We start from the raw sequence: 7864 nt of genomic DNA on the forward strand, positions 1-7864 counted from the left end.
TACATCTAGCTTACATGGGTCCTGGGGAATCAAACCTGGATCCTTTGGCTTTGCAGGCAAGTGCCTTAACCACTAAGTCATCTCTTCAGCCCTGACCTACCAGACTGTAGACACTCTTTACAGAAAGGACCTCAGATATCTGTATGGGGAAAAGGGACATGGTATTGAACTCCCAGGGTAGGAATCCCTGTCCAGAGACACAGCCCTGAACCTGTAGGGAGGTGGGAAACTCACAGCTCTGCTCAGCAGGGTCCTGATAGGCTCACTGCTTCTAGCCCAGCAGCACCCAAAAGTGTGCTGGCCAGAGAAGGCAGGATGAAGCTTCCATGAGCTATGCAGGCTCCGTGTGTGTTAGGTTAAATGTGGCCTCAAAACTGGGGACTTGGGGGCTAGAGAGATGGCTTAGTGGTTAAGGCACTTGCCTACAAAGACTAACAGCCCAAGTTTAATTCCCCAATACCCATGTAAACCAGATACACAAGGTAGTGCAAGTGTTTCGAGTTTGTTTACAGTGGCTAGAGGCCCTGACATGCCAATTCTCTCTCTTTCTGCTTCTTTCTTATAGTAATTAAATAAATATATATTTTTAAACTGGGGTCTAATCATTAAAGTGCTTGTCATGCAAGCATGAAGACCTAAGTATGAATCCTCAGCCCTCACACAAAAGCGGGGTGTGGTCAGGCATGTTTGTGCACGCCTTTAAGCCCAGCACTTGAGTAGCTAAGGTAGGAGCATCGTGAGCCTGAGGCCAGCCTACACTACAAAGTGAGATCTGGGTCAGCCTGGGCTCCAGTGAGTGCTTGCCTCAAAATCAAAACCAGTAAAAGCTGGGTGTGTCGGTACACACAATCCCAGGACTGGGAAGACAGAGGCAGGAGGAGCCCGGAGGCTTACTGGCTAGCTAGTCTAGCTGAATTTCTGAGCTCCAGGTTCAAAGGCCTATCTCAAAATTAAGGTGGAGAGTGCTTGAGGAAAACACCCAATGTAGATCTCTAGCCCACACATGCATGTCTGCATGCATACATACATATATATATATACATACACACATATGTGCATTTCCACACACATCTGAACACTCATGCATATCATACACACAAAAAAAAGACAGTTTCTAATTGTTGTTATTTATTTTGTTGTTTTGGAAGCAAGGTCTCACTCTAGCCCAGGCTGTCATGAAACTCAATCGATATTCTAGCCTATGATCCTCCTATCTCAGCTTTCTGAGTTCTGGGATTATAGAGGTGAGCCATGGTGCCCAGCTGGCTTCAGCTTTCTTTGCAACTCCTCCCACTGAGAAGTCTAGGCTGGTAACCCTCTCTTAAATCCTCATGAGCCAGCCTGAGTGACACACTTGATTGATGGCATGGTGAGTGACATTTTTCTCTTCAAAGGATGGCCTCATCACATCTTCTGCCTCTAGCAACACTGGCCACCACATCTGAGGGTCTGCGGGCGACTCAGGTCAGTAGCCCTAGCCCACCGGTCCCTTGGGCTTCCTCTTCCTCCAGGCACAGACTGGCCTTCAGACAGACAGGTCTTTGAGCAGACAGGTACCACCAAGTCAGAGCCTAATCATCCAAGAAGCCCTGCCCACATTCCTGACCCCGAAATCGCCAGCTGTAATAATAACCAGAGTATTATTTTTAAGCCACTAAGTTTTAAAGCAGTGTGCTCCAGAGTTAACAAAACGGAGTGTGCGTGTTGAGACAGGGAAACAGATCTGTGTACCATGGCATGCGTGCGCCTGGGTGGTGACAAGGACAGTGACCATGCAGAATTTCTGTGTTTGCCTGTACGGACAGTTTGTGCCTGTCTCTGTGTATTTATGGCAAAATGACACAGACTCTCCTGAGTGACATCGACTCCATGGCTTCAGCATCCGGCTAGCTGTTTATGAAAGGTGCCATGCAGGCTGCACGTGTGCGTACACAGGGATGCCCCCGCGCAGGGTCAAGTTGACTGAGAGACCAGCCAACCCTACAAACGGAGTTGTCAGGCAGCCAACCTGGCCTCCTGAACTTCCCAAAGTCCTGACCTCCAAGCCTGGAGACAAGCCCAGGAGCAGCAGCTCTGAGCCACCTCTATACCCTGTTCCCCTGGCACGGAGACATTCCCAGGGGATTTCTCACGGGACATAGTCAGCATTGAGAAAAACCAGTTCCACAGTGGGTCAGAGGAGAATCACAGTGAACATGAATGTCTAGCAAGAGATGTGCATGTGTCTCGGGGTAAAGAGACAGAGAGATAGAAACACAGAGATTGAAATAGAGACAGAGACAGAAAAAGAGATATGGAGAGATAGAGGAGAGAGACATTGACTCAGAGCTAGAAATACAAAGATACAGCTAGAGATAATAGACAGAGATAGGGAGGGGCAGAGTTAATAAGAAGGAAATATACAGAGCTAGAGAGACAGAAGTAGACAGAGATTAGAGATAAAACAATATAGCCTGAGGTAGACAGAGAGACAGAGAGAGATAAAATTAGATACAAAAAGACAGAGATGGAGAGATAGAGAAAGAGGCAAGGTTTGTATTTCTCTAGTATCCAAGGATCATGTTTTCTCATGTGTTTTATTTTTTTAATTAATTATTTATTTATTTATTTGAGAGCGACAGACACAGAGAGAAAGACAGATAGAGGGAGAGAGAGAATGGGCATGCCAGGGCTTCCAGCCTCTGCAAACGAACTCCAGACGCGTGCACCCCCTTGTGCATCTGGCTAACGTGGGACCTGGGGAACTGAGCCTCGAACCGGGGTCCTTAGGCTTCACAGGCAAGCAGTTAACCACTAAGCCATCTCTCCAGCCCTCTCATGTGTTTCTTGAGGCAGGGTCTCATTCTAACACAGGCTATCTGAAACTCATTCTTATAGCTCAGGCTGGCCTTGAACTCATGCCAATTCTACCTCAGCCTCCCTACTGCTGGAATTATAGGTGTGAGCCACTGTACTTCATGTCTTTTTTAACCGTACATTTGTTTTCTAATTTATTATTATTTATCAATATGTATTATTTATTATTCATTTGTATGTATGGGCATGTGTACCAACTTTGGATTCTCCTGGCTCCACCTCCCATTGTCTTAGGCACACTGGGATCACAGATGCAGGCACCATTTTGCACCTGAGTCACATGGTTGCTGGTGAATTGAATCTGTGCAGGCACTTTGTAAACAAGCCCTGTTAACCACTGAGCCATCTCCCTAGCCCTAAGATTGTTTGTTTGTTTTTGAGATAAGGTTTTTGCTATATGCACAAGCTGGTATCAAACTTGCAGGAGAGCAACCAATCAGCCTCCAGAGAGCTCACATCACAGATATAGCCCCCCCTCCCATTCCCAGATAAACCTTACATATTCTACATGATTTATTATGATTCTGGGGCTTGAGCTCAGGGCCTCATGCATACTAGACAAATGCTATCCTACCAGGCTGTGTCTCCAGCTCCCTCGGACTTCTCACGTTCTACATTTTGCTGTGCTAACCCCCTGAGGTCCTTCCAATCTCGGAGAAACTGACCTCGTGAGGAAGAAACCCCCCACCTCCAGGAATTACATAGTTCAGAAACTCAGAAGTTGTAGAGTTGGCTTAGAGACTGAGAACCTACACGGTTGTCTGCGGATGGGTTGGGGCTCTAAGAGGCCCAATTCTGACAGTTCAGACAGAAACACGGTTGCTGGGGAGGCTGAGTTCCCACTGGCTCCTTACCATGTCTCTCTGCCGTTAGCCTGCAGGTCAAACCCGCCTGTTCTTTCAGCTGTTATTCTTGCAACACAACTCTAAGTTACTACCAACCTTTCAGTAGATAGTCAGTTTAGGACACCTTCAACTACAGTAGGGACAGCCCCAACAAACTTAAATTACCAAAATTCAGCCATCAGTTGGGTTTCCCTCTTGCAGGGTCCCCATTCATGGAAATGGATGCTTTCTCTCTTGTCTGATGTTTCTGCCAGTACTGTATCTTGGGATCCTGTTTAATACAGCCTATTACATCCACTCACTCTCTTCTACCAGCTTTTGGATGGGCTCGGCCTAGCTTGGAGATGACAATCCTTGGTTGTTCTCTGAGTAAGATTCCAGTTCAGCAGAGTGAAGCTGCTCCCTTGCGTTTCAGTTTTGGTGGCAAAAACAGAGCTGCTACCCCTCCGGTTTCACCCCGAGAACTGGCCTTGGCAAACTAACCAAGGCAAGCCTTACCACTGCCTCTCTCAGCTCTCATACCCTGGGCAACCCACCACCCACCTACCTGTTTCCCCCCTGGGACTAGGCACCATACAACGAGGCTGATCCTAAGCCCACCAAGATGAATCAAGCTAGCCAGGCCCAAGCTGGGTATGTCATTCCTTCTTCCCATAGGTATTACAAAAGAAGTGCCACCACCTGCACACTCCCTAGATTTACTCGGTCTCCCAGTCGACCCCATATTTCCCCTTGTGCCTCGCATGACACACTATTCATGAGCTCCACACACTTCCTGCTTCTTGACGGTGATTTCCACGTCTGCATACCTTATCACAGCTGATTAAAGCAAATCCTAAGTTGGAGCATTGCAGTCAGAGCAGAGACCAAGGGAGTGTACTCATGTAATACAATGGACATCTGCTGTGAGCATGCTCAGTGCTGAGACAATCAGAGTGATTACCAAGCGGATGAAGCTAATCCTTGGCTGCTCAAACAAGAGGAAGGTGAAAAAGCTAGAAACTATCCAACAAGACGTATACTATCAGGAGGGAAGAGGAAGTCTGCTAGAGAAAGTTGGAGTGGGGACACTTCGGGAAGGTTGAGCAGAGATTGACCAAATGAACAGGATGACATGGCAAGGGAGAGTAAAGACAAGAGTCTCGAGAAGACAGGCCACTCTTGTCATTGTGAACAGTGAGTAAATTCCAGGTCAGCCTAGGCTAGAGTGGAACCCTACTTCAAAAAAAAAAAAAAAAAAAAAACAACTAATAAATAAATAAATTAAAGAATGGAAAAGCTGAAGCTCAAAGCAGTTTTGTGTGACCTGCTCAAGCTCATACACTGTGGATATTTATAAGTGCAGACTGAACACAAGCCTGTCCAGCCCCGAAACCCTTGCTCTCTTCCCTCCTCTCCCCTCCCCTCCCCTCCCCTCCTCTCCTCTCCTCTCCTCAATGCTGCCTTCTGCCAGGCAAGGAGGCGCGTGCTGAGCCTGCCGCAGTGGCTCCTGGGGCAGGAACAATGGAACAGAGGCCAGAAGGGGAGGTTGCCACTACATGAGCTGGGCCTCCAGGAGATGCCCCATAGGTATGTTGCCCCTAATTGAGTTTGGTCTAGCCCAAAAGCACACTGGGGTTTTAAAGCTGTTTCTGTAACAGGGCAGACTCCAGGCAGTAGTTGAGTGAGAGAGCGTTCTTGAGCTGCAGGTGGCCATGCATGAGGGACACAGTGCTCCCAGAACTGGAGTCAAGCTCTACACGGGATGGGTGGCCATGAGAGTCCATTGGCTGCACCTGCAGGGAGGGACTCACTTTAACTTATGCACCATGGCAGACCCCTGATAGAAATGCAGCTTCCCCATTCTACAGTCACAGCACAGGGCACACAACTGTGCGGAGGGCTGCACCCCATGTTTTCCAATTCAAGCCATCTAGTGTGCTATGCACTGTGGGCTCCTATTACCCCCTCCTTATCAGTATACATCAACTATACATAATTATTATACTTCATTATGACATTTTCACACATGTCTATTCATCACCCATACCCTCTTACCCCACTCCTACCAATCCTCTGTTTTTTCCCAGACAATTCCTGTTATGCTTATTCTATTTTCTATCTTTTTTGTTACCCAGTACATTTCAGGTTTGCTTATAGGAGGAGCATGAGTAAGGGGTTATTTACAGAAGAACATAGAATTTTTTGCAAATTAGCATGTCATCCTTATGCAAGAGTTATGCTAATCATCTCTGCATCATTCCAGTTTTATTAATGTTGCCAAAGAAAGAAGCCATCATTCTTTACCAGAGAGACTGAGTTTCAGAAGAGGTGCGCAGAGCTGGCTTGCTCTTTCTACCCTAAGTGGCACTGCCAAGCTTAGTCCAGCTGGACTCCTTGGCCTCCACCTCTCTTCCTAATGTAGAACCCATGTGATTCCCTAGTGCTCACGTAAAGCCAGATACACAAAGTAGCGGTGGCAGGAGGCCCTGGCACATCTATGCTCACTCACTCACTCTCATAACTGAATAAATAACATATAGAGAACCCAGTTCTCACAGGTGGATGCAATCATTTCTATCACCCTTGTTCACATTGTCTTTCCCTGTCTGTCCCCCATTAGCCTGGGAGATCCCCAGGGGCATTTCCTGGGTCTCACTCTTCTTTTCTTTAAAGTTGGGCACACGAGGTCACTCAGTGATACTTGATTGAGTGATGAACACAAAGGACCGAAAGAGGGCTAGAGAGATGGCCTGCAAAGCAAAAGGACCTCGGTTCGATTCCCCAGGACCCATGTAAGCCAGATGCACAAGGTGGCACATGCGTCTGGAGTTTGCAGTGACTAGAGGCCCTGTAGCACCCATTCTCTGTGTGTGTGTCTCTCTGCCCCTTCCTCTCTGACTTTCTCAAAAAGAAAAAAAAAGGAATAGGTGACATGACCGCATGTATCAGCCAGGCATTTAGGACCATGACAGTAATATCCCCAAGGAGCTGCCTTTTTACAAGTGTGACAGCCTTGAAGGCCGGGAAGGAAGTTCTCTAACTGCACTGACTTCAGTAGGGGCAGGAAAATCTGCCTTTGTTTTCCCCCAGGTCTGCTCTCCCTCTCCCATACATCCCAGGAACTTCTTACCCTTCACAACGCAATGGAGGTGGCCACGGAGGCACAGCTGTGTGAGGTGTGGCCTGAAGGACTGCAGTCTCATGACCCATTAGTCAGTCAAACATCACTAGTTTGCAACCAGGGCAGGGGAGCTGAAGACAACTTCCAAGGTAATCATTTTTTTCAACTACGTACAGTGATATCCTCAGCAAGAAAGGGTTCCCTGGAAAGGTCTGTGTGTAGATTTATTAAAGAGATATAAATACCACAATACTTTTTACTGTACTTTTTAATTAGCATACAAAGTAACGGGTTTCTTTATGGCATTTTCTTTTTTTTAATATTTTTAAATTTTTATTTATTTATTTATTTGCAAGCAGAGAGACAGAGAGAGAAGAGAAACAGACAGACAGAGAATGGGCACATCAGGGCCTGAAGCCACTGCAAATGAACTCCAGACACATGTGCCCTTGTGCATCTGGCTTATGTGGGTCCTGGGGAATCAAACCTGGGTCCTTTTGCTTTGCAGGCAAATGCCTTAACCACTAAGCAATCTCTCCAGCCTTCTTTATGGCATTTTCCCATATGCTTAGTTTTGGTTGGCCCTCCCCTACACCCACTCCTCTTTCCCATCTGCCTGTCTACTTCTCCCTCCCTTCTTGGACCCTTATGCCCTCAGTATTTCTATATACCCTCTTCCATTTTCATATCACATGTGTTCGATTACCCTCCCCAACCTCTCCCTTAAAGCCTCTTTTTTCTCCTCTCATGGGGCCTGTTCCAGTTTCCTAACCTCTACACACACTTAACTCCCACATAAATGCTCATGTGCATAAAGTAGAAGCTAGGATCCGCATATGAGAGAGAACACACAGCATTTGCCTTTCTGAGTCTGGGTTGCCACACTTAATATTTCCAGTTCCATCCATTTTCCTGCAAATGTCATGACTTCTTTATGTCATGACTTTTCTTTTGTCATGACTTTTCTTTATGGCTGAAATAAAATTCCACGTGTATATGCACCACATCTCCATTATTCCTTCACCTGTTGAAGGACATCTGTGCTGATTATGTTTCCTCA

At 46.8% G+C, this 7864-nt stretch overlaps 1 non-coding gene across 1 annotated transcript; it reads right to left on the reverse strand.

Annotated features, from left to right (window-relative positions):
* Window positions 1–5869: 5869 nt before the first annotated feature.
* Window positions 5870–5973, reverse strand: LOC123461185. The gene has a single exon (XR_006637494.1). It is a non-coding gene; the product is annotated as a U6 spliceosomal RNA (small nuclear RNA).
* Between the last annotated feature and the right edge of the window lie 1891 nt (window positions 5974–7864).

Source organism: Jaculus jaculus, chromosome 5 (genome assembly GCF_020740685.1).
Source record: "Jaculus jaculus isolate mJacJac1 chromosome 5, mJacJac1.mat.Y.cur, whole genome shotgun sequence".
In the NCBI taxonomy this organism is placed as follows: Eukaryota; Metazoa; Chordata; class Mammalia; order Rodentia; family Dipodidae; genus Jaculus; species Jaculus jaculus.